Genomic DNA, 26,567 nt, shown 5'->3' with positions numbered 1-26,567 from the left:
CGACCAGGGCGACAGGGCGGCAACCAGGCCGGGCAGCGCCTGCGGGGCACCGCGCGTGCGCAGAAGTGAGCGTGGGCTCCCGGCCTCTTGGCCTCTCGCATCTCTGGGCTGGGTTTGCTCCCCACCTCAGAGAAGCGGCAGAGCATACGTCAGCCCCCGCAGACAAGGTTACTCTCCCAAGGCAAGCCACAGCCCAAGGTCAGCCAGGGAGCTCTCAAATCCAGATTCCTCCAGTCAGGACCTGTCGACCTCGTGTGTAATCCAAGCACGTTGGGACACACTCGCCACCATGAAAGGGTAGACGCAGCGCGGGGCGATTTGCCTGAGTCGCACTCACGTGCCAAGCAGGAGCTTAAGATCACCTGCTCTCAGTGAACTTCGAGGTTGCTCGCCTGGCAAGGGGGACTTAACGCACCACCAATGGCAGCTAGCCACTGAAGTGTGACTCGGAGAAATGCTTTCCGGAACGTGCAGCAGGTGATGATATTCAGTGACAAGCTGGTCATCCCTGAACAGCTCCAGTGATCTTAAGTGGTGCCAAGAAATACAAAACCAGGCCGACACTGCTGCGCAGTGTGCACGGCCAGCATCCCGTATCTCAGAACTCCAACTGGAGTCCCAGCTGCTCCATTTCTGATCCAGCTTCCTGCTAATGCACCTAGGAAAGCAACAGAAGATGGCCCAAGTGCTTGGGCCCCTGCACCTGCATGGGAGACTCAGAGGGAGTTCCAGGATCCTGGCTTCTGCATGGCCTAGGCCCGCGGATGGGGCCATTTAGCGAGTGACCCAGGGGATGGAAGACGTCTCTCTGTTCCCCTCTTTCTCTATAATTCTGCCTTTCAAATAAATAAATGCATATTTTAAAAATGTTACAAAACTAAATTAACTTCCATTCGTGTTTATTTAAAAGGCCTATCCCATGTAGTCTTTTGGGAGAAGGGATGGAAGAGTTGTTACAATGTTTCCACTCCAAAATCCTTTGCTTTTACTTCTGAAGGACTTTTATTTGCTCCTAAACATCTAAAACTATGGAAAGACACTACTGGCATAAGCTCAAGTTACTGTGGGCTCTGAACAGCCTTAAAATCCCTGAGCTCTAAGAGGCAATGCTCCCATCAAGCAGTCAGCTGTCAGGCTGGGCACTAAGCAGAGGTAATCTGTCTCCAAGGAAAGTCCCCTGCTCAGAGCTCCTGAAACTCCAACGATGTCAGGTAGGGGTCACTTACTGTGTGCTCTACTTCCTGGAGAAAAGAACAATAAGTATTCCAAATATACGAAAGGTCACAAGTCATGGCTCACTGGGATTTTCCAAAGATGTTCTGGTTGCTTCCTCTATCCATAACTCACATAGGAGGCCACGGAGATCTGCATTCACTGCTTACCGTGTTTCAAACTATCATCTTCAGTGACACAGACACCGCGCCCAAAAATAACCCACGAAACTGGAGGAAGTGTTTATAAATCATATGTCTGATAAGCTACAATATATTAAGAACTCTCACAGCCCAATAATAAAAAGACAAACAGCCCAACCAAGGATCTGAATAGGCACCTCTCCAAAGAAGACAGGTAAGAGCCAGCACATATCTAAAAAAATGCTCAATATCATTGACCATTATGGAGATGCAAATCAAAAACACAGTGAAGTTTCACTTCATACCTGCTCAGGTCTCCATAACAAAACATTGGTTTCTCATAGTTTGAGACTGGCAGTTTGAGACCAGGTGCCAACAGTCAGCCAGGCTCCGGAGAGGGCTCTCTCTCTGGCTTGCAGATGGCCAACTACCTTTTCACTGTCTTCACATAGCAGGAGGGAGGAGGAGGAGTGAGCTGGCCCTCCGACGTCTCTTCTGGTCAGGGCCTCTGGAGGGCCTGTATTAGTCCAGTTTCCTCCACTATAATAAAATGCCGAGTCTGGGTCATGCATAAAGGAAAGAGGCTTACTTTGCTGACACTTTCAGAGGCTCAGGGTCCACAATCAGGCAGCCCTGTGGTCTGGTCTCTGACGAGGGCTCCCCTGACTATGTCACATCATGACAGATGGAATCATAGCAAGACAGAGTGAGAGGGAGCGATCTCACAGCAACATGGGAAGCCAGAGGGAGCAGGAAAGTGCCAGTCTTGCCCTTTCAGAGCAGCTTATTCTCACAGGAATTAACTTGGCTCTCTGGAGAACTAAATCGATTCTTTCTGATGCAGCACCTCCAATGACCAATGACCTTGCCACTGGGCTCCACCTCTAAAAGGTTCTACTACCTCCCAGCATCACAAACCCTTGGGGGACGCATTCAAATCATATCCACCTGTAGCATGGCCTAACCCTCATGACCTCATCTAACCTCCCAAAGGCTCCCTCTTCTAAAGCTCTCAGGGCGGGGTTGGGGGGAGCAGTTAGGGCTTCGATGTACAAATTGAGAAGCACACAATGTGGTCTGTAGTAATACCCATTAGAATGACTACAATACAAAAAGATAATAAAGACACTGACAAGGACAGAGAGAAGCTGGAATTCTGATATACTGGTGGGACTGTAAAATCGTATAGCCATTTTGAAAAATACTCAACCATTTCCTCAACAGCTTAAACATGCAGTTACCATGTGACCCAACAATTTCATCCCTGCTGTCCCCGCAGAAATGAAAATGTTTCCACATTAAAAACGTGTACATAAGTGTTGACAGCAACAGTATTCATCATAGTCAGAGTGGAAATAACTCCAATGCTTATCTACTGATGAAAGGATAGTAATGGTGAGACATCTGCACGACGGAGTATTACTTGCTCAAAAAGAAGTGAAGCACTGATTCATGCTGCCCTGCGGAGAAAGCTCATAAAAATTATGCTAAGTGAAAGACCATATACCACATGCTGCCATCTGTATGAACTATCCAGAATAGGCAGATGTACAGAGACAGGAAGGAGACTAGGGCTGGCGGGGGAGCTGAAAACAAATAGGGAATGACTAATGGGTATGGAGTTTCTTCTGAGAGGGATGAAAATGTTCTAAAATTGATTAGGTGGATCAGGGCTAGGGAATATCTGTCCTGCAGGCTGTACAAGGCACACAGAATCATTTGGTCTGGCCATGCCATGGCAACCACAGGTAGGATGTGAAATTCAGTAAATCTATAGCAGGCCAATTTTTAAATGGATAATTCTGTCTGGCCCATGAATAATGTTATAAATATCCAAATGGCCCTTGGCAGAAAAATAGTTTCCCCACCCCTGATGCAGATAGTTGTACGACCTAGTGAGTGTACCAAGAACCACTGAATTGTATACTTTAAATAGGAGAATTGTATGGTATATGAATTATACCTCAATGACATTATTATATATATAAAAGTAAATAGTAGTAAATATCCCTGGAATCCAGTCACACCATGTGTTAGGAATAAGGACCACTTCCATGTCCTACAATAATACTTCTAGTCTCAGTTCAATAAAGTCTAAAGCCAAGCCCCAACAAGCCTGCAGAAAAGACAGAGTTAGAAACTGAGTCCTAGGGTTGGCATGTGGTACCAAGGATGAAACTGCAGCTTGTGATACCAGCATCCGCTATCAGAGTGCCAAGCTCCAGGTGCTCTGCTTCTGATCCAGCTCCCTGCTAGTGCACCTGGGAAAGCAGTGGGTGATGGCCCAGGTGTTTGATCCCCTGAACTCATGCGGGAGACCTGAAAGGAGCTGTAGACTCCTGGCTTCAGCCGGTCCAGATGTGGCCATTGCAGCCATTTGGGGAGTGAACCATTGGATAGAAGATCTCTCTCTGTCTCTTCTTCTCTGCCTTTCAAATAAATAAATAAATCTTAAAAAAGAGAGCAAATATAGTCTGTGTTGAAATAGACAAGAAATCTCAATATAGAAATGAAAAATAAAAATTCAAGAAACAGAAAGCAGGATAACTAAAATGAAAAATCCACTGGGTAGTCTTAGCAGCAAATTGGGTATGGCAGAAGAGACAGTGAACATTAAAACACATTAACATAAATTAAGCAATCTGAAGAACAGAGCAAAAAATGGACTAAAGACAAATGAACTGAATGAACTAAATTTCATGAACCTGCGTTATGGTATCAATCAACCTTAAGTGTAAAGTCTCAGGATAAGATGATAAGAACGGGACAGAAGCAATATCTGAACAAATAACGGCCAAACATTTCCCAAATTTGATGAAAACCACTACATAAATATCTAAGAAGCTGACCAAGCTCCAAGAAGTATAAACACAAAAAGGGCAGACATCTAGTGCAGCAATTAAGTTGCTCCCTGGGATGCCCACATCCCATGTCAGAGTGCCTGGTTCCAGTCCTGGCTCTTCTACTTCCCATCCAACTTCCTGCTAATGCATACCCTGAGAGGCAGCAGATGACGGCTCAAGCACTTAGGTCCCTACTACCCACATGGCCGACCTGGATAGAGCTCAAGGCTCTTGACTTCGGCCCGGCCCAGCCTTGGCTGTTGTGGGCATCTAGGGAATAAATCAGTGGATGGAAGATCCCTTTCTTTCTTTTTTTAAATTTTTTTTTTATTTGACAGGTAGAGTTATAGACAGTGAGAGAGAGACAGAGAGAAAGGTCTTCCTTCCACTGGTTTACTCTCCAAATGACCGCTTTGGCTGGCGCTACGCTGATCAGAAGTCAGGAGCCAGGTGCTTCTTCCTGGTCTCCCATGTGGGTGCAGGGCCCAAGAACTTAGGCCATCCTCCACTGCCTTCCCGGGCCACAGCAGAGAGCTGGACTGGAAGAGGAGCAACCGGGACTAGAACCAGCGCCCATATGGGATGCCGGCACCACAGGTGGAGGATTAACCAAGTGAGCCATGGCGTCGGCCCCAGAAGATCACTTTTTGTCTCTCTGTCTCTCAAATAAAATAAGAAAATAAATAAAACATTTCAAAGGGACCATGTGTAGGCGCATCATGGTCAAATTTCCAAAAAAATATATAAAATCATAAAAGTAAAGGTGGAGAGAACATATTATGTACAGAGGACAATGATTTTCTTAAAAAAGAAAGTGACAGAGAGAGAGAGAGATCTGCTATCCACTGGTTCACCCCCAAATGCCCACTACAGCCAGGGCTGGGCCAGGATGAAGCTAGAATACAGGAACTCCATCTGGGCCTCTCCTATGGATGACAGGAACCCAAGAACTCCAGCAATCATCCACCACCTCCCAGGTGCCTTCACAGGAAGCTGGATCAGAAGGGCACAGTAGCTGAGGCTCAAACCATGCACTCTGATATGGAATGTGGCATTCCAGGTAGCAGCTTTACTGCACAATGTACAACCCTCAACTAATTTTTTTTAAAAAGATTTATTTATTTACTTGAGAGGCAAAGTTACAGACAAAGAGAGAGACAGACAGTGAGAGAGGTCTTCCATCCACTAGTTCACTTCCTAAATGGTCACAACAACCAGAGCTGGGCTGATCTGAAACCAGGAGCCAGAGTCTCCCATGTGGGTGCAGGGACCCAGGCTCTTGGGCCATCCTCTACTGCTTTCCCAGGCCATCAGCAGGGAGCTGGATGGGAAGCGGAGCAGCCAGGACTCCAACTGGCATCTATATGGGATGCCGGCACCACAGGTGGATGCTCAACCCACTACGCCATATCGCCAGCCCCCCACAATTAAATTTAATCTAAGATATTAAATTCAATTTCTGGGGTCAAAAATACATTAGGTGAAAATTCCATCAGGAATAAGATACTGTAGCAACATTAATTTCCTGTTGATAATTGTCCTATGCTTAAATATAATGTTAACATTAAGGGAAACCAAGTGAAGAGTATACAAAAATTTTCTGTATTTTCTTTTTCAAAATCTTTATTTATGTGAGAGGCAGAGACACAGACAGACACAGACACAGACAGAAAGATAGACCTCCCATCCACTGATTCACTTCCCAAATGCCCACAACAGCCAGGGCTGGAGTAGGCCAAAGCCAGGAGCTAAGAACTCAGTCCAAGTCACCCACAAAGGTAGCAGGGACTCAACAACTTGAGTTGTTTATGAACCAAAATCCAGAATAACCCAAATGCCCATTAAAAGTGAACAGACAGGCCGACACCGCGGCTCACTAGGCTAATCCTTCGCCTGCGGCCTGGTTCTAGTCCTGATTGGGGTGCCGGATTCTGTCCTAGTTGCTCCTCTTGCAGTCCAGCTCTCTGCTGTGGCCCAGGAGGGCAGTGGAGGATGGCCCAGGTGCTTGGGCCCTCCACCCGCATGGGAGACCAGGAGGAAGCACCTGGCTCCTGGCTTCGGATCGGCGCAGTGTGCCGGCCGTAGCGGTCATTTGGGGGGTGAACCAACGGAAGGAAGACCTTCCTCTCTCTCTCTCTCTCTCACTGTCTAACTCTGCTTGTCAAAAAATAAATAAATAAAAATAAAAAAAGTGAATAGACAAATTGTGGTAATAAAAAGGAATAAACTACTGACACATCAACATGGATAAATCTCATAGATATTATGCCTAGTGAAAGAAGTCAAACACCAAAAAGGTGAAGGCCAAGAAACTTGGCAAAATTCTGCTTGTTTGAAATTCATAAAACTAGCACAGAATAACACAAGTCCACAGTTCCCTGGTTACTGGCGCTGGGATGGGCTGGTATGTAGCTACTGTAAGGGACTCTGGAGAGGAGCAAAAATATCTTGATTGAAGTGCTGGTTATATTTGTCCCTGTATATTTCCCTAACTACTTACCACACGTAGATTTATTGTATGTATGTTGACTATAAAGAAGAAGTAACTTGGGGCTGGCACTAGGGGGTAGTAGGCTAAGCCTCTGCCTGTGGTGCCGGCATCCCATATGGTCGCTGGCTTGAGTCCTGGATGCTCCACTTCTGATCCAGCTCTCTGTTATGGCCTGGGAAAGCAGTAGAAGATGGCCCAATGCTTGGGCCCCTGCACCCATATGGGAGACCCAGAAATAGCTCTCCTGGCTTTGGGTTGGTCCAGCTCTAGCCGTTGTGGTCATTTGGGGAGTGAACCAGTGGATGGAAGTCCTTTCTGTCTCTCCCTCTCTATAACTCTACCTCTCAAATAAATAAATTAAATCTTAAAAAAAAAAAAAAAAGTAACTGGCATAGCCACCATTCAGCTATGGCAATGCAGAACAGAGCGGGCAGACTACATGAACGTCTATATTTCAGCATAAGACTTTCTTGCACTGTGGAAGTTCATGTTGTATTGCAAAGCTGTCTGGTAAGGTTTCCATCAGGATTTTTTTAAAAAGATTTATTTTATTTATTTGAAAGGCAGAGTGATGGAGAGACAGAGAGCGATATCTTCAGCCTTGAACCAGGAACCCCGTCTGGGTCTCCCACGGGGGAGGGACATCTTCCGCTGCTTTCCCAGGAGCATTAGGAGGAGCTGGGTGGGAGGCAGAGCAGCCAGGGCTAGAACTGGTGTTCATATGGGATGCCAGCATCCTAGGCCCAGGGATCTTGGTTCAGTTACAGTATAACAAGCTGAATATATCAAAAATGCAGTGTTTACTGAGGTTGGGTTACTGTGGAGCTGACATGTTTTGTGTAGCTTATTAATGGCCTGTTTAAGTATGGAAGCAACACCAGCTCCATCCTCTCTCCCCAGATATAGGCAAGCTTTTGATTATGTCAGCAGGACTGGGCACTGATGATTGCACAACCGTACTGTCTGTGGTTGTTGAAGGGCATAATTACAGCGAACGCCTCCTGCGTGCTCTGTGCAAGCTCTGCGTTCATTTCATTTAAGTGCTTTCCATTCATTTCGTTTAATCCCCACAACAGCCCTTGAAGGATTTTCACAGATGAGGAAACAGAGGTCAGAGAGGCCGGGTCACCTGCCCAAGGTCACCTCTGTGGTGGCCACACTGACAGTGAATTTTGGAATCAGGATTGCATCAGCACCTGTTGTGCTACAGAAGTTGATTTTTTGAAGTACTGCACATAAGAGATTAGACTTACTCTTTCATGACAAAGCTGTTTGTGTTAATGTTAATGATATTTTTATCCAGTATATTTTTCAAAGCCGAGCCAGTAAAACAGGAAGGTAGAAAAAGAAAAAAGAAAAAGCTTGCACTGCAGCTGTAGAATGTAACTTCTTTCTGATCCTTTGGGATACTATCTCACCTCACCAGACAAGCTTCTACAGAGTTTTCAAAGACTCTCTCCCAAAACAGACAAATACAAAGACAAGTGCCAGGTATGAGTCACCACTGAGTCACCTGGGGCTGTGTTTTGTCAGTGGATGTAAAGAATTCTCTGAGGGGGCCAGCTCTGTGGCGCAGTGGGTAAGACCACCACCGCCTACAGTGCCAGCATCCCATGCAGGTGCTGGTTTGAGTCCTGGCTGTTCCATTTCCAATCCGGCTCCCTGTTGGTGCACCTGGGAGAGCAGAAGAAGATGGCCCAAGTGCCTGGGCCCCTGTGCCAACATGGGAGACCTAGAATAAGTTCCTGGCTCCTGGCTTTGGACCAGCCCAGCTTTGGCTGTTGTGGCCATTTGGGGAGTGAGGCAGCAGATGGAAGACCTCTCTGTCTCTCTCTTCTCTTTCAAATAAATAAATACATTTTTAAAGATTTTATTTATTTCAGAGGTGTAGTTACACACCAAGAGAGGCAGAAGCAGAGAGAGAGGTCTTCCATTCACTGGTTCACTCCCCAAATGACCACAACAGCTGGAGCTAGACTGATCTGAAGCCAGGATCCAGAATCTCCTCTGGGTCTCCCATGTGGGCACAGGGGCCCAAGCACTTGGGCCATCTTCTGCTGCTCTCCCAGGCCACAGCAGAGATCCAGATCAGAAGCGGAGCAGCCGGGACTCAAACTGGCACCAATATGGATGATGGCATTGTAGGCACAGCCTTACCCGCTACAACACAGCGCCAGCCCCTAAATAAATAAATCTTTAAAAAGAAAAAAAAAAGAATTATCTGAGGAGCGGGCATTTAGCCTAGCAGTTAAGATGTCCACGTCTGACATCCGAGTGTCTGGGTTCGATTCCCAGCTCCAGCTCCTAACTCCAGCTTCCTGTTGGAGACCCGGTGAGACAGCAGTGATGGCTCAAGTAGTTGAGTTCCGGTCACACACATGGGAGACCTACATGGAACTCCTGGTTCTTGGCTCTGGCCCTGGCAGTTGCAGGTTTTGGGGGAGCGAACCAGAAGCTGTGTGTGTCTGTGTGTGTGTGTGTGTGTGCATGTATGTGTGTATGTACCTCTCAAATTAAAAAAAAAAAAAAAGAAGTCTCTGGGTCACATTTCCGTTTTGCACATGCTCCAGGTAGGAACAGTATTGTGCACTGGTTAAAAACCACTTTCATGTGCTCCATTCACCTGATCCAAACAACTCCAGGAGGCTTACACTGTGAATCCACTTACACACCAGGAAAGGGAGGCCTTCGGGGCTTAATTCATTTGCCCATGATGCCTGTCAGAGCAGGGGCAGGAATCCTAGGATTCTGATATTCCCAGGAAGCTTCAGGGAAGCCAGCATAGTCCAGGGTCCAAGGGACATTTGGTGTTTGCCTGGAATTTCCCATCTCAATTTTTCAGATTTATTTATTTGAAAGGCAAAGTAAGAGACAAAGAGGCAGAGAGAGAGATGCCCAAAACAGCTAAGGCTGGGCCAGGTCAAAGCCAGGAGCCAGGAACTCCATCTGGGTCTCTAATGTGGGTGGCAGGGACCCAAGGACTTGAGCCATCACCTGCGGCTTCCCAGGCACATTAACGGGGAGCTGGATGGGAAGCAGAGGCTCCTGGACACAAGCCAGTGCTCTGATATGGGATGCGGGTTTTCAAGGAGCAGCTTAGCCCACTGCACTACCGCACCACCGCGCCAGCCCCAGGGCAGCACTTCTGCCACCCAGGAACGCATATTTCACCCAGGAATCCCTGGAGTCAGAGACGCAATTCCAAAGGCCTGGAGCCACTGAGCTCTCTACAGCTCTTTGGTAAAAGTAGCTGCCGTATCCGTGAATTTTCAGAGCTCCCTTGTCTTCTCACACAAACCACATGATAAAATGTTCAATGCTTCCCGGCCCAACTGTAAGTGGCTATCTGAGCACCTGGCTGACAGTTTCTGCCACGTTCCTTTTGTGTCTATGAAAAGCTGGAGGCCAAGCAGGCGGTACAGGAAAGGCCACCGTCCTAATGCACACAGGTTATCACACTGAATTCTCAAAACAATCTTATGGGTTGGGCATTTTTATCCTTGATTAGAGGATGAAAAAAACCAGAGTTCAGAAAAGCTAAATAGGGGCTGGCACTTGGCACAGCGGTGAAGACAATGCTAAGGATGCCTACATCCCAAATTGGAGGGTCTGGGTTTGAGTCCTGGCTCCACCCCCAATCCCAGCTACCTGCTAATGCCCACCCTGGCAAGCAGCAGTGATGGCTCAAGTGGTTGGGTCCCTGCCACCCACATGAGTACAGAAATGGGATGGAAACAGTGATATTCCCAAAGGGCAAGGAGAAGCGAAACAAGAAGAGGTGGTGAGGGGAAAATGGAGACCTTCTGGAACAGTGATAGTTCCCAGTGGTAACTTTGCCACCCGCTCTCCGGGGACACTTGGCAGCACCTGAGACATTCTCTGTTGTCATCAGTGGGAGAGGCCAGTCAAATACCTGTGACACTGGACAGCCTCCCCAGCAAAGAATTACCAGGCCCAAAACATCTATGGTGGCTAGGCTGGGCAATCTGGCCTTAGAATAGCCTCAGTGAAAAACCAAGAGGAAAAGGTGTTACACTTAGAGCAGGCATTTAGCCTAGTGGTTAAGAGATCCACATCCCACATTGGAGTGCTTGGGTTCCATGCCCAGCTCTGGCTCCTGACTCTAGCTGCCTGCTGATGCAGACCCTGGGAGGCAGAGGTGACGGCTCATGTAGCCAGGTCCCTGCCATCCACATGAAAGACCTGGAGTGAGCGCCCTGCTCCTGGCTTTGGCCCCTGCACAGATCTGGCTGTTGTAGGCATTTGGGAAGTAAATCAGCAGTTGGGAGTTGTAAAAAGAAAACAGAACAGGAAAATTCGATTTTATAAAGTTTGTAGGGGCGGGCGCTGTGTATAGTGGGTAAAAGCTGCCGCCTGCAGTGCCAGCATCCCATATGGGTGCTGATTCGAGTCCTGACTGCCCCACTTCCAATCCAGTTCTCTGCTATGACTTGGGAAAGCAGTAGAAGATGGCCCAAGTGCTTGGTCCCCTGCACCCGCATGGGAGACCTGGAAGAAGCTCCTGGCTTCTGGTTTCAGATCAGCAAAGCTCTGGCCGTTGCAGCCAACTGGGGAGTGAACCAGCAGATGCAAGACCTGTCTCTCTCTCTGCCTCTCCTTCTCTCTCTGTGTAACTCTGACTTTCAAATAAATTAGTAAATCTTAAAAAAAAAAAGTTTGTAAAACATGGAAGTTCAAAGGTTTATTTTGATGCAAAATTTTCGTTTTGAAATCTATGCATACAAAGGCATGCTGTGAAACAAATTACGTATGGAATTCAAAGTTTTTTGTACCAACATATACTGACCTTTTAATTTTATTTTCCGTGAACTTTTTGAAGTGCCTCCCATGCTCAGCACCACAGAGAAAAAGCAGACAGAGAAGAGGACCAGAGATGGAGGAGGGCTGTGGCTGCCACTAGGATGGCAAGGCAGAGCTGGCTGAGGGATGCCTGAAGACAGAGGGAAAGTCCAGGCTGGCAGGAGCCAGGGGTGGAGAAAAGGCAGCCCCCGTAGCTGAAGGAGCCCGGTGCAGCACCCAGCAAGAAGGCAGGGGTCCAATCGCCTGGGGGATCGCCCAAGGCACGCAAGCCATGGGGCTCTGCCTCCTCCCTGCCTGAGCCTGAGGCCCCTGCAGGGCTGGGAGGCAACATGATGGGAGCTTACAGGTTTCAACAGGATCCGTGCTGACTAAAGCAGGAAGATCAGTTGGGACGCTGCTCCTGTAATCCCGGGGGTTACTAAGGGAGTGAGCCAGGATGAGAAGGCCAGAAAAGGTAACCCCCAGACAGGGTTCTGCGTTGATTGTGAAATCAGACTTGGCAAGAGTCACTGACGGAGCGGATGTGGACAGTGAGAAAAGGAAAGTCAAGAGTGACTCTGGGTTCTGCTCCCAAAGGAGGGCGGTGAGAAAGCTGTGTGCACGGCAGGTCTGAGGCCAGCGCCTGTTATCCCGGGGACGGCGCTGCTTGCGCAATGGCCCAGGCAGGGCCTCCGACACAGCGACCGCAGGAGAGCAGGTCATCCCAGCACAGAGAGGGGCAGGAGCGGGCCAGGCAGAGGTGCACAGGTGCCAAGGCCCCGAGAGAGCACAGGCACAGTTCCTGAGAGTGAGCAGGCACGAGAGGAAGACGTGAGCCGTGTAAGAGTCCAGGCAGTCCTCAAAATGAACATCGGGAAGAGTCCGGAAAGGTCAAGAAAACCAGGAGAGCTGCAGCCAGTGAGGTGGAAGGGAACCAGGAGAGTGAGGTGCCCCGGAAAACCACGCATCAGAAAGAGGCAGGCGGATGGCCGGCGCCGCAGCTCATTAGGCTAATCCTCTGCCTTGCGGCGCCGGCACACCGGGTTCTAGTCCCGGTCAGGGCGCCGGATTCTGTCCCGGTTGCCCCTCTTCTAGGCCAGCTCTCTGCTGTGGCCAGGGAGTGCAGTGGAGGATGGCCCAAGTGCTTGGGCCCTGCACCCCATGGGAGACCAGGAGAAGCACCTGGCTTCTGCCATCGGATCAGCGCAGTGCGCCGGCTGCAGCGCTCCGGCCGCGGCGGCCATTGGAGGATGAACCAACGGCAAAGGAAGACCTTTCTCTCTGTCTCTCTCTCTGTCCACTCTGCCTGTCAAAAAAAAAAAAAAAAAAAGAGGCAGGCAGAGCCAGCGTTGTGGCACAGCTGGGTAAGCCGTGGCTTATGATGCCGGTATCCCATATGGAGCGCCGATTTGGATCCCAGCAGCTCCCTTCCAATCCAGCTTCCTGCTAACATGCCTAGGAAGGAACAGATGGTCCACGTGGGAGACCTGGATGTAGCTCCTGGGTCCGGGCTTCCGCCTGGCCCAGGCCTGGCTGTTGTGGTCATTTGGGGAGGGAACCAGTGGAGGGACGATCTCTCTCCTTCTCTCTCTGACATTCTACCTTTTTTTTTTTTTTTAATAAAGATATATTTATTTTAAAGTCAGAGTTAGAGAGTAGGAAAGACAGAGCGAGATGTTCTATCCTCTGGTTCTCTCCCCAGATGGCCACAATGGCTAGGGTTGGGCCAGGCTGAAGCCAGGAGTCCAGAGTTTCCTCTGGGTCTCCCATGTGGGTGCAGGGACCTAAGCACTCGGGCCATCTTCTGTTGCTTTCCCAGGCCGTTATCAGAGAGCTGGACTTAACGCAGAGCAGCCGGGACACAAACCGGCGCCCACGTGGGATGACAGCCTGCCAAGCAATGGTTTTATCCAACTTTGCCACAATGCTGGCCCTAGACACTCTGCCTTTTAAATATAAATGAATCTTCAGAGAAAAGGAGGCAACTGGACACCTCTTTCCTATTAGTTCATTTCTAGTTATATTCAGCAAGGGTAAATGGCCACAGCTGCAGGGCAACCTTGAGGCCCCAGGGAGGAGTGGGAGACGGCGCCAGTGGTCTGGAATGACCACCGAGCAAGGTGGATCAGCACAGCTGCCTTCATGATGGCTGGGTGCCTGCAATGCAGGGCGCTGGGGATGCCAGATCCTCCCCACCAACCCTCCGTATGATGGCAGACACAGTGGCAAACATCCTCCTGGCAATGGCAGCACCTGAGGCTCCAGCCTAAGTCACAGTCTGCTCAGGCCTTTGCGCCCAGGTGGCTTCCCTGGCTTCCTGCTCTTTTTGCCTGTTCTCTCTACACCGCATTCCCAAACCACCTTCTCTGTGCGGGACTACAAGACGAGTCCTGGGCACAAGGTCTGGAGAGTACAAGCCCTGGGGTTTTCAAATACTGCACAATTGCTCTGTGCGTATACAGGTTGAATATCCCTAACATAACAATCCAAAATGCTCCAAAATTTCAGACTTGGGGTTGTCAGATTAGAGAGGTTCAACAGATAAAATCTATACAAATATTTCCAGCACCTGAAAAAAATCTGAAATCAGAAACACTTCTGGTCCCAGGTATGCGGTGTAAGGGTCACTAGGACTGTAGCTGAAGTTGTCAGGACAAAGGTTCCCAAAGTGGAGGAACCACATCTTCAGTCCCAGCACCTGGGGCATGCCTGAATCCACATCTGCCACATGAACAGTCCAGTCACCCAGAGACCCACCAAGGGTGGCGCACTCATCAGGCGAAACGGCCTGTCGCCAGCAAGGAACGTGTTACACAGTGGCAGAGTTCAGTGCCCCGAGGTCAATAATCAGAGACATTTATTGGGCAACTCTGGAGCCCAGACACTGTACAGACGGTGTCTGAGCTCTGAGGAAGGCGTACAGAGCAAGACAGACCAATGAATCGGCAGCCAGAGGTCCGGGCTCTGGAGGACTCCGACAGGAACAGAGGGTGCCCGTGTGGTGGCCATCCCCAGGCAGGGCCTCTTGAGAAACTAGGACCTGAAGGAGGGGGTGGGGCCATAGCAGCCCTGAGAGGGGACAGGGGCTGCCCAGGCAGAAGGGCACAGGTACAAAAGCCCTGCGTATCAGGAGTGCAGTGTGAGTCTGGGTTGCCTTTAAGTTGCAGGGGAGGTAAGAAGGGGATTCTCGGGAAAACACCCAGTGACTACCAGAAATGATGGACAGAAGCTGTAGGGGAGAGGCACCCACTGCGCACAGAAAAGAACCTGTAGTGGGCAGCAGGGTCCCGCTTGTCTGCTGGAGGGCCCTTGCCTGATGAGCAGCCCGGCACCCAGGGCTTTGGCAGGGCTGGCTCAGGGGGTATAAATGTCCGAATGCAAACACCTTGAGCGGGAAGCACACCAGAAGTTGGCCACAGGGGTCTGCCAATACCCTCCAACCCCCACCCCCTGTGTTTTCAGCCCTCACTCCTCTCACCCACCTGCTTGGCTCCAGGTGCACCTGAGGCTGAGACTCAGCGTCTGGCTCGTCACGTACACTGCCCTGTCTCACAGCAGCAGGTAGACCTGGCCTAGGGGAGAAGAACACTGTGAAATCTCATCTTCCCCCAGGGATTTAAAGCTGAGATTACTTGTGACTTTATAGAGCTACACTAAAGGGGGAGAGAGAGAGAGAGAGAGAGAGAGAGAGAGAGAGAGAACGAACACATTAAGATTCTGAGTGATTTCTAAGCCCAGGGGATGACTACCATTTGCTTAACCAGAACAACAGCCACAACTGATGGGGTCAGCAGTATGCCCTCTCCCCTTCTGGACAGCCAGACCTGAATATCTGTTCTCTCCCTGGCATTGCACAAACCTCCCTTCCCCTCAATGCAATGATCAGAAGGACTTCTGTGCCTGACTGGACACCAGCAATGTTCATGAGGATCATTTCCTCCAAGAACCAGTGACATAAGCAGCCTGCAGCTGGGGACAGGTCCCCAAGGGCTGTCAGTGGTCCTGCGATCAGACCCCAGCAATCTCTGCATAACAGAGTCCTGCAGAGCCCCCAGCACTGGCTATGTGCTTGCCACACCCTGATCTCCCCTCCAAGGCACAGCACCACAGGACACGGCCCAGAGTTAGTGTTTCCAGTGTCCTACAGGCGGTAAGTGTGGGCAGGCACACCCTGCACTGAACACCCTGGCCTGGCCTCTGCAGCCTTAGCTTGCCAGGGGCACTCACCCACAGAGCATCCTGACAGTACGATGTAGAACACCCCACCTCTCATTCACCAGCTCCTGCTGAAGCGATTTGTATTTTTTTTAAAATTGTTATTATTTATTGGAGACTCTGTGTGTGTGTGTGTGTGTGTGTGTGTGTGTATGAGCTCCTATCTAATGGTTAACTCCTTAAATGCCTACAGTAGCCAGAATTGGGCTGGGGCCAGAGTCAGTGGCCAATAACTCAATCCAGGTCCCCACAGTAGTGGCAGGGATCCAAGAACTGGAGCCATCACCTGCTGTCTCCCAGGGTCTGCATTGGCAAGAAGGTGGAATCAGAAGCGGAGCCAGGACTCAAACTCAGACACCCTGATATGAAAAGTGAGCATCCCGAGTGGCATCTTGACCCCTGTGACAAATACCCACCTTCCTGTGTGTGATCGTCCAGTCCTAAACTTACACACAGAATCTCTTGAAAGGGTCAATGACCTTCACTGCAGGTCTCATAGCCCAAACAAGATTTCTACGAAGCATTTAGTAATTCACTACTCAAATTTTCCCAGGAGAAACAGCTCATATGGGTGACGCATGTAACTGTTATGAGTCCACAACAGGGGCCCACTGCACCCCAGGCTCCTCTTCTCTGGGGCACGATCACCAGCCTCTTACCCGTGGCCATCATGGGTTAGGTGTGGGGAAAAGCACCTCCGGGGTGAGACCCAGGAGCACTACAAGGGCAGGCAGAGCACCAGCAACAGGGACTGGGAGCGCAGCGCAGCTCTGCAGCTCTTACCTTAAATGCAGGGCTTACTTGCCCAAGACAAGAGGACGAGGGAGACCCAGTAGCAGACGGGATGGCCACACCACAGCCACGGTGGGGGAACACTCAGTGTCTTTCTGCTATGTTACATTTTTCACTCCCCTCAGTAGGCCTCTGACCATCGACCATGTGCAGACTCTCCAGGGGCTTTGGGGGCTACAGCTGGTAAACCAGGAACTTTCTGATCTACTGCCTTTTTCTAACCCAAGCACAGCTATTGCTGTAGTAGGCTAGGTAGATGGAACCTTCCAGGAGTGGGCATCTCTGGGCCTCAAAGAAGCTACCAAGAGGACAGAGGCTGTAACCCCGTTTAAGAATAGACTTGGTGCCTCCCTCCAGGAAACTCAGGCACCAGCCCCAGAGTCACTGGTGCAGGAGACAGAGCCCGGCCATGATCCCTGGGGACACTGGCTAACCACAGAGTCCCCTGCCAGGCTGGAGCCCAATGCCAGGAGCACAACCTGGGCCCCCAGCACGAAGCCTGCCTGCAAGCCCTGGAGTGGTGAGACGGTAACTGTGAGAGCACCAGGTCCAGGCTGCCCCTCCGGTGTGAAGTCAGAGCTGCATCACCAAACCTGAGCAGGGTGGCAGATCCATAGCATAGACATTATCAAACCTGCGTGGGCTGGGTGGTTGGAACTGGAAAGGGCCCCCAAGGCAACAGACTCCAATGTCCTCACTCTATAGGAGCCAGAGCCAGGGGTGATCATCATGCACACCTCGCCTCCCCCAATCCCAAATCAGAAGACCCTCTCCAGCAAAACCCCAAGGAGAGACAGCAAGGAACATTGGGAGCGGGAGAGGCCTTTGGGTCTCTGTAGGTTTGAGGTGCAAAGAAAGACATTCTGAAAACATCCCCATGCCCCTTTAAGGGCTGTTAATGATTACAGTCAGGACAGCCCCCAACTGGCCACTGGACCCAGCTGTGCCAGTGTCTGGAAGGATTAGAGGAGTCTCCCCCAGTACCACATCAGGCTCCAAATCGCCCGGGAGGAAGCACGGCTGGGAAGAAAGCCACACGGGTGGAGAAGCAGGGAGGAGAGACACCAACTTTAGAACGTCTCGAAGAGGATTCGTGCAGCACAAAAAGACCAGACTGCAGCCACAGGGGCCAGAGAAGTCAGGAAACCCTGCGGCAGCAGCCAGCCCAGCGGGAGACCGCCAGCCAGTGGGTCACACTGGAATGGAGGGGGTGGAGGTTTAAATTTAGCCAGGTAAACAGAGCTGGCAGGGGTGGGGCGGCCGGCCTGGCAGGGCAGAGAGGAGCAGAGCAATCACCTGCTCTGGGGAGCCCAGGGAAAAGTCCAGTGAAATCCAGCCAGGACAGAACCAGACAGCGGAGGGGCAGGAGATGCACGGGAGGCCGTTTTGACTTCCACAGGGGGCTCAGAGGAAAAACTACCCGGCCTTTCGTCTTTAGCACAGTATCCACGCCTAAGCCCTCTGCTGGACTTTTCTGGATTCCTGGATACAGGTGCAGACGCTGAGCAGAAGCCGCCCAAGGACGCCCTTGAGTGAGCTCCCCAGTGCTCTCATCACTGGGGGACTTGTTTGTCTATTGCTGGTTGAGGTCCTGGGAGACCAGAGGGAGTTACAAAAGCCACCACCAACTACCACCACAGCTGAAAGCACTGGGGGTGGCGCTCAGGTGGATTCTGCAGGCCTGCTGAGAAGATGAAGGAGCCAGGGAGAACAAAATGTCTATCATGGGCGAGAAAGCTTTTATGGACTGCCTGCCTTCCATCTCAGAGCGATGAAGATGACTCTGTGTACACTTGTCCCTCTGTGCCACAGCTGCCAGGCTGGGGCAGTCCTGGACCCAGCAGAACTATCCTGGAAGCACACCCTAGAGCAGACCCTTGTGGTTCTCTGCCCTTAAGAAACACAGCAGGGGCCAGCGCTGTGGCGTAGCAGGGGAAGGCCGCTGCCTGCAGTGCCAGCATCCCATATGGTCACTGGTTCGAGACCCAGCTGCTCCACTTCTGATCCAGCTCTCTACTATGATCTGGGAAAGCAGTGGAAGATGGCCCAACTGCTTGGGCCCCTGCACGCACGTGGGAGACCCAGAAGAAGCTCCTGGCTTCAGATCTGCCCAGCTCTGGATGTTGAGGTCATCTGGGGAGTGAACCAGCGGATGGAAGCTCTCTCTCTGCCTCTCCTCTCTGTAACTCTGCCTTTCAAGTAGATAAATAAATTCTAAAAGCAGCAGCAGCAGCAGCAGCACAGCTAATGGAACACCTTCACTGAAGCAAGAGGAGGGGAACACACAGCTGAGGGACAACTCCAGATTTTTCCTTTCCACAACACTTGGCTCCCAGCAATTTGGGGCATAGCCTTTTAATTTACACTTTTCACATGGAAGAAAATTTTAGAAGAGGATTGGTGCAAGCCAGTAAGATGCCCTTGGAGATGTTACAACCACCCAACGCACTCAACAGGGCCTGGCTGCAGACATCGCCGGCAAACACTTATACATGCCCTCACCCTCCTTCAGTCATGCACACACGGCAGCTACCAGAGCTGGGGCTCCCGGTGGAATGCAGCCGGCAGCTCCTCCAGCAGGCAGACCCCACAGTGTGCACATGTCTGCTGTCTGTCTGTGTGCAGAGAAAGGAAAGGACAGGCAGGTGTCTCACGGCTTCTCCGCACCATTTATTCACCCGCAGGCTGTCGCCTTAGGGCACCCCCCCTCCATGGCTCTGGGGTCAGTGCCACCTCTATCTGTCAGGAAGGACCTCTGGCTTAAAATACGTCTCTCCTTGGGCTCTGGCACTTGACACCACCAGGAAGATCCCCGGGTCACGTCGCCCCTCTCACACCTCTGCAGAAGAAGTCTCTCTCAGCACTGCCTCTCCTGGCCAGGAGACTGGCTGCCTCCTCCTCGCTATTTATAACCACACATCTTCAGTGTCAGAGAGAGAACAGACACTATTTTGAAATGGAGGAAAGCCACCACTCAGCCTTGCACCTTAAGAGGTCGTTGTGTTTGCCAGGACTGGTTTGAGAGCCTGGACAGGCATGTGGGTGCAAGCTTGGGGCCTGGCATCCATTCGGCTGTCTTGCCTTTGAGATGTGGATCTTCCACCTGAGTCAGATGTGGAGCCGCCTGCGCGCAGGCAGGGTTCTCTAGCTTTCTGGGGGTGCACCTGCTGCTCCGAGAGCCAGCCACAGATGGGGTACCCTAAGCTTCCACCCATGTGTCCAGGTGAGCGCTGGCATCTAGCCACCCACACCTGCAGCTCCCATACTGACGGCCTGGGCACGGATGTCCCATCACACGTCTGGGGAATGGGCACATCCTTGGCGACTGGGAGCGGTTCGGAGAACTGGCAACCCGACCGCACCCTTCCTCCCCCAGGTACCTGGCTGAACTCTGCTCAGGGTGCTGGGGATCGAACGCTGTGGCCAAGGGCTCCAGGTAAGGAGTAGCGAAGAAACCCCCAGTTAAAGTGAGCGCAAACCGCCCCTCCGCACTAGGCGGAGTAGCCGACGGGGACCTGAGCACCCTCAGCTTCCCCGCCCGAAAAACAGAACCCATCATTCCCCACGCACACTGGTTCGCTCTCTCGCAACGACGATGCGCTGCACGCAAACGTCCAGGAGATGTGGCTGTGACGAACGGGCTTAGCCAAACATCCTCGGGAGCGCCACGAGAAGAGGGAAAGAGGTCCCTCACCGCGCTCCCACTCGGGTTGCACAAGGCAGCGGAGCAGGGGGCGCTGAGAGAGCGCAAAGCTCGGCCCCCTTCGCCTCTACCTGCTCGGGCCTCGGCACCGAACCAGCCCCTCTGGTGTGGACCCGACCCAGCCAGCGAGGCCAGCGAGGCGCCCGAGGGCTCAACCCAGCCTCGGGCAGTGTTCCGGGCCAGGAGCTCCAGGTCCAGCCCTGGTCGCCTGCCTCCGGGACGGGAAAGCGGCGCGAGCCACCGCGCCCTACCTGCCCGCGCCGGGAGCGCGCCCTCGGCGCTGCGCGCTCGCTGGAGGCGCCAGGCGGCCCAGCTTTGTTCGCAGCCGGGCGGGGGTAACTCCCTTCACCTTTGCGCCCCCTTCCCGCCACCTGACCCGGCTGCCCAGCAGCCCTCGCCGCCTAGCAGCGCCGCCTCTCCTCCGGGAGGGCAGGGCCGGCGCCCGACCCCCGGTCCTCGGCTCTGGCAGGCGAGAGGACAGCGCGAAGCCGGAGGGGCGCGAGCAGTGGCGGCGGCGGAGGCCCCGCGGCCCGCGCGGCTCCCGCCCGCCGCTGCAGGGGGCGCTTACCTGGGTGTCCCGCCGCTGGTCCGCTCCGCCGGCCAGGCGCTGGCAGCGCCCGGCTCCGCAGGGTCTGCCGGGCACCGCGGCGCCGGGAGGCGCGGCCCGCAGGGGCCCTGCCCCACCGGTGGGGCCCGGGGCAGCTCCTGCCCGCTCCTCTCAGCGCGCGGGCCGCTCGGGCCGCCGCACCGGACTCTTCATCCGCGGCCGGGGCGCAGGGCTGGCGGCACTGGCGGGCGTGCCCCGCTCCGGGCGTCCCGCCGAGGCGTCTGCCCGGCCCCCCAGACGCCCAGTCCGAGCAGTCTCGGCCCTCCGACTCTGCGCTCCCCCTGCCGCTGGGAGGGCTCCCTGTTCCGCTCCGGAGACCCCCGAGCCGGGCCGGCAGGGGGTCGGGGTGCGCAGCCTGAGGCAGGCCCTGGGCCCCGGGCGCGGGGTCGAGCCGCCGCCGGCCGTCGCCGAGCTGCGCGCTACTCTCCTGGGCTCGGGACCCGAGGAAGTTTCGGCCCCGAGTTGGCTGCGGGGCGGGAGGCGGCAGAGGCTCGGAGTGCAGGGGCCGGCGCTGGGCGAGCGGATCCCGGGGGCTCCGCCGCCTCCGCCCCGCCTCCTGCGCCTCCTCCCCGCCCCCGGCAGCCGCGCCGGCCCCCAACTCGCTCCTTCCCACCGGCCGAGCCCGCGACGCCCTCCGAGGGCCCCTCCCAGGCGCTGGGACCGTGACCTCCGCACCTGCCTCCCGCCGCGCGCGCTCGCCGGTCTCCCGGCCCCTGGGCCCGGCGGGTCCCGCTCCCTGATGCGGGTACCAGGCCCCCTCACCCGCGCTACACTCCTACCGCCGTCCTCTCCCGGGGCTCCACTCCAGCCTCCTATAGGACCCGCGGTACCCACCCGGGGGTTGGGGCCCCTGGGGCGCCTGCCCACCCTGGGGCCAGGGCGCGGAGAAGGAAGAGTTACCGAGTCCCCCTGGGGGTGTTTTCGCGCGGTTCGTCCTCCTGTGAATCCCCAGAGAAGCGAAGTGACCCGGGGACTGCTCTTGCCACTTTACACACCCGCTCACTCCCGCCTCGTCCTGGCCCCCAGCACAGACCCACGGGGTGGGGGGTGGGCTGGGAAACCTGCCGCGGGAAAGTGCGCGAGTGGAACTTGTCGGCTCTCGACTCTCAACTGTCGTGGGTGAATTCTTCTCCTGATCTTTTGTGTGGAAAACTGAGGCACAGAAGAGCCCAGCTCGTAGTCGCCCAAAGGTTAGGAGTCCAGCGTTTGCCCTCAGTCAGACCCAAGTTCAGGTACTTTGACTGCAGTAGGAGGCCTGTTGGTAGTGCTGCCTCACAGCACACCTGGGGGAGTCGAAGGGAGCTAGCCAGGGTCTCCAGGGAGGCAGAACCAGACCCCAGCAGCAGGCAGCAACCAAGAGCGGCCAGTCCGGCTGGAGGCCTGCCCTCCAACTGCCTTTGCCTTTAATTTCTGGAAACCCCGGTTGCTTCTCTGGGAGAGCAGGCTGCCCTGCTGCAGAAGGTGCCTTTGAATGCAGTGAGGGCAAAAACAATAGCGATAATCAAAGGCTTTGCCTTTTCTTAATTAGTCACCAGACAAGGTGACAGCCACCCCCTTTCAGGGGGAAGGGGCAGCCGTGGGCAATAAGGGGCTATTGTCCTCTGGATTCTACAATAAGGAGAGTGAGAGCTATTTTAGCAAGTGTCTGGATAATTAGAAGACAAGGCTGTCTTGGAGTTGGGCTGTCTTGGAGCAACTTGCCCCACCTCCACATGCGGGGGTGGGGGGGTGGGGGGTGGTGGTGGTGGTGAGAGCAGGTCCTGCAGCCTGGTGGGTACTGGCTGTAGTTGGGAGGGGTGCTGCTTTCGCTGAAGGGAACTAGTGCAAGGCTTTATCTCTGGGGACAGATGAGACAAGGAGTAGAGATGGTCTGAAGCAGGCATAAAAGCTTTGAATCCACTTTGTCTAATTACCAAATAAGTTCAGCATAAAGCATCAGTTGTGGGTTTAGGGTCCTAGTGGGAGGTCAAGGGAAAGCGACCTGGATCATTCCAGAACGCATCCTGGGAGAATCTGCGGATCACTTCACACACACATTGGTTGCACCCTTAACACAGCAAGGCGACCTGAGACCAGTTCCCACCTGCAGGAAACTTCAAGTCTAAAAGAACAGGTGTGGGGAGACAGCGCCTCTCTCCTGTGAAGTCCAAAATGAGCATGGCTGACTTTGCTGTTCCCAAGCCAGCAAGCCAGGAGGAGAGCAGGTGACCGAGGACAGTGGCCCTGGCACTGTCCTGCAAGTTCTCCATCTTCCACTGTGTCCAAGATGAGGCAAAACTGTGGCACATGGGGAAACAGGGGAGCTGCAATGACCCTCCCACCCCACCCTGGAAGGAGCTTATGACTTAGCAGCTGGGAAACCATTTGAAGCAGGAGATGCAGAGCCACGGGCTGGATCCCAAGGCCATAGCTTGGGGCCCCGAGCTGCTGCAGAGTCTACCTCCAGCTCTGGAGGTGAGGCTGATGTGCGTGACTGCTGCCTGGGGTCTCTGGGCTCATCTCCCAAATACAGCATAACCAATCTGGCATTTGTGATTCAAAAGGCAGGAGGAGGGGGCTGGTGCTGTGGCTCACTAGGTTAATGCTCCGCCTGCGGCCCCGGCATCCCATATGGGTGGCGGTTCTAGTCCCGGTGGCTCCTCTTCCAGGCCAGCTCTCTGCTGTGGCCCGGGAAGGCAGTGGAGGATGGCCCAAGTGCTTGGGCCCTGCCCCACACGGGAGACCAAGAAGAAGCACCTGGCTCCTGGCTTCGGATCAGCGCAGCTCAGGCCGTTGCAGCCATCTGGGGAGTGAACCAGCGGATGGAAGGCTTCTCTCTGTTTCTCTCTCTCTCACTGTCTATAACTCTACCTGTCAAATTAAAAAAAAAAAAAAAGGCAGAAGGAGGATGAAAGAGAAGAGGAAGAAGGAGGGAAGGGTGTGGAAAAGGAAGATGAAAGAAGAGAAGAGGGGAAAAGGCTATTTGGCCTCATGGACGTGTTTGAGGATTCCTGCTCCATTCATTGCACACACTGTTACCCTGTCCTGTTCATGCCTGCACAGGCCACCTCCTACACCAGAAAGCCAATGGTGACTTTCCTGTGGGGGGAACACATGGGGCTGACCTCTAGCTCTCTGGCAGGGGCCTCGTGGGTCAACAGTCCCCCTTCACCATCCCAGAGGTTCCGGTAACTCTGCTGTCCCAGCTGCTGCTGGTGGCGGGGGAAGGCTTTTGCAGCAGGCGCTCCTCCATTCCATCTGGTCTGCAAAGGGTTTATTTGGGATGCACTGAGAGTTTCTTGGGGTATCAGCCTGATGAGCCTTCCAAGGCCAGAACAAGGCTGAGAGGCAGAGTGAGCCCCGTTTGATCCCAGCTGCATGCGTAAGCACTTGAGTCCTAATGCCTGTGTTACTCAGCGTTTACTGTGTGTGTTCTGGATGCAACGTAGAAATCACTGTTTATCTAAGAATGAGGGCTTAACAAAGTGGATAGGATCTGCACCAAATTCCCAGAGATCATCTGTACATTACCCCATGCCTGCCCCCCCCCCCACATTCACTGTAGCTGAGATGATGTGGGACGTCGGATCAGGGGGATTCTAAAAGCTGAAGGCCGCAGTGCAGCTGGGAGAAATCCATGCTATGTGAGTTCTCATCGGGTTTTGCTGTTTACCTGTGGGGGTAAGTTCACAATGAGAGGCTAGGAACAGGAAGAAATGTGCCTTAAAGCAGAAGGAGGACTAAGTGACTGACAATTTCTGAGACCTGAGCGGTGCCTAGATCTTCTCAGTTTATAAACGCCCTTTCTGGGGCTGGTGCTGTGGCATGATGGTAAGGCCACCACCTGCAGTGCCAGCATCCCGTATGGGCGCCGGTTCGAGTCTCAGCGGCTCCACTTCTCATCCAGCTCTCTGCTATGGCTTGGGAAAACAGTGAAAGATGGCCCAAGTTCTTGGGCCCCTGCACCCGCGTGGGAGACCCGGAAGAAGCTCTTGGCTCCTGGGTTCAGATCAGCCCATCTCCAGCCATTGTGTCCATTTGGGGATGAATCAGTGGATGGAAGACCTCTCTCTCTCTCTCTCTCTCTCTCTCTCTCTCCTCTCTCCTCTCTCCTCTCTCCTTTCTCTCTGCCTCTGCTTCTCTGTAACTCTGCCTTCTAACTAACTAACTAAATAAATCTTTTTTAAAAATTGATTTATTTGAGAGAGAGAGAGCAAGGGAGCATTCCTATCCTCTGTTTCTCCCCAGATGCCTGCAGCAGCTGGGACTGGGCCCAGAGCTGGAACTCCATCCAGGTCTCCAGTGTGGCTGGCAGAGACCCAACTGCTTGAGCCGTCACCTGCTTCCCTGGGTCTTCATTGGCAGGAAAGTGGAATCAGGAGCCAGAGCCAGAGTTGGGAATCAAAACGAGGTTCTTCAGTATGGAATGTGGGCATCTCAAACGCTAGGCCAGATGCCTGCCTCTAAATCATTTAATTATTACTTCAAGTAGACATGACTGGATTTTTTGTCTGTTGGATCTAATTTAGTCTCCATTTTTGAGCTCCTGGATTCTAATCCCTACTTTTTCTCCTAAGAGAAAACAAAGCCCTGAGTTGTTTCCTTAAAGAATTACGTCTTTCCAAATGTCTAGAATAGAGCAGCTGAAGATGTCACTGAAAACTGGCAAAATCTGCAGACACTGGCAGATGCGGATGGGATGATTTCCTACATTTCATCGATATTACCTTTCAGGGCCCACAGAGAGAACATGGGAGGTGTCAATGGATGGGGCCAATTAACAAACTGCTCAGGGACCAGTGCTGTGGCGCCGCAGGCAAAGCTGTCCCCTGCAGTGTCAGCATCCCGGTTTGAGTCCAAGCCACTCAACTTTCTATCCATCTCCCTGTTAATGCACCTAGGAAAGCAGTGAAGAATGGCCCAAATGCTTGGGGCCCTGCACCTGTGTGGGAGACTTGAAGAAGCTCCTGGCTCCTGGCTTCAGATCTGCTCAGCTCTGGCCATTGTGGCCATTTATAGACTGAACCAGCAGATGGAAGACCCCTCTCTCTTTCTCTGCCTCTGCCTCCCCTTCTCTGTAACTCTGCCTTTCAAATAAATAAATAAATAAATATTTTAAAAAAGAAAAGAAACTCACGTATTTGGATAAAAATGAGGTACTATTTGGAATTGTGCTTGACAAGAAACGTGATTTCCCTTGGAGACCCTAACAGCCCCCTCCCCAAAGCCTTTCCCTGCTCGGAGCTTGACTTGAAGCGCCGTGCTGCACGGGGGATGCTGCAGACGACACAGACAGGGCCCTGCTCCCGGGAGCCTTGTTTGCATGGAAAGGCCAGGCCATAAGCACACAGAAACAGAGCAGAGGGCAGACGCCCCTGTCCTGCACCCCAGACGCCAAGGCCCTGCAGAGGTTCTCTCCTGGTCTTCCCGAGGTGCTGTCTCCTCTGCGCAGGTCGCGTGGCCCTCTCTGGGTCTCAGTGTCCTGACCTGTAAAGAGTGGGAGCTTGGCTCAGTGATCCCCAGGACCGGGGCAGCGTCTGCTCTGGCAGACATCAGAGAACCTGGGGTCACGTTCCAGCTCCGCTCCCAATTCCAGCTTCCTGCTCATGCACACCCAGGAGGAAACAGGTGATGACTCCAGTGCTTGGGTCCTGCCAGTCATGTGGGAGACTCAGATGGAGTTCTCGACTCCTAGCTCTGGTCTGACCCAGCACCAGCTGTAACAGGTATTTGGGAAGTGAACTACTAGATGGAAGACTCTCTTTCTCTCTCTCTCTCAAGT

General features: G+C 52.9%; 1 protein-coding gene and 1 long non-coding RNA gene across 3 annotated transcripts in view; one reads left to right on the top strand and one right to left on the bottom strand.

The window, feature by feature from the left end:
- WNT5B (Wnt family member 5B) overlaps nt 1-21,372 on the bottom strand; it is a 127,152-nt gene extending 105,780 nt beyond the window's left edge. The window contains exon 1 of one of the 2 annotated variants that reach the window (XM_008259814.5): nt 20,768-21,372. The gene's annotated coding sequence lies outside the window, so the exon portion shown is untranslated. The remainder of the gene's footprint in view (nt 1-20,767) is intronic. The other variant, XM_051850116.3, reaches the window with a different exon arrangement.
- On the top strand, nt 19,415-25,917 carry LOC138843852 (uncharacterized). The gene is made up of 3 exons (XR_011378955.2): nt 19,415-19,719; nt 19,873-19,932; nt 25,687-25,917. It is a non-coding gene; the product is annotated as an uncharacterized LOC138843852 (long non-coding RNA).
- Nucleotides 25,918-26,567: the final 650 nt, after the last annotated feature.

This window comes from Oryctolagus cuniculus, chromosome 9 (assembly GCF_051225735.1).
Source record: "Oryctolagus cuniculus isolate XC-2025 breed Fujian yellow rabbit chromosome 9, ASM5122573v1, whole genome shotgun sequence".
NCBI classification, from domain to species: domain Eukaryota; kingdom Metazoa; phylum Chordata; class Mammalia; order Lagomorpha; family Leporidae; genus Oryctolagus; species Oryctolagus cuniculus.
The sequence above is the reverse complement of the archived record's forward strand: the minus strand, read 5'-3'. Positions and strand labels throughout refer to the sequence as shown.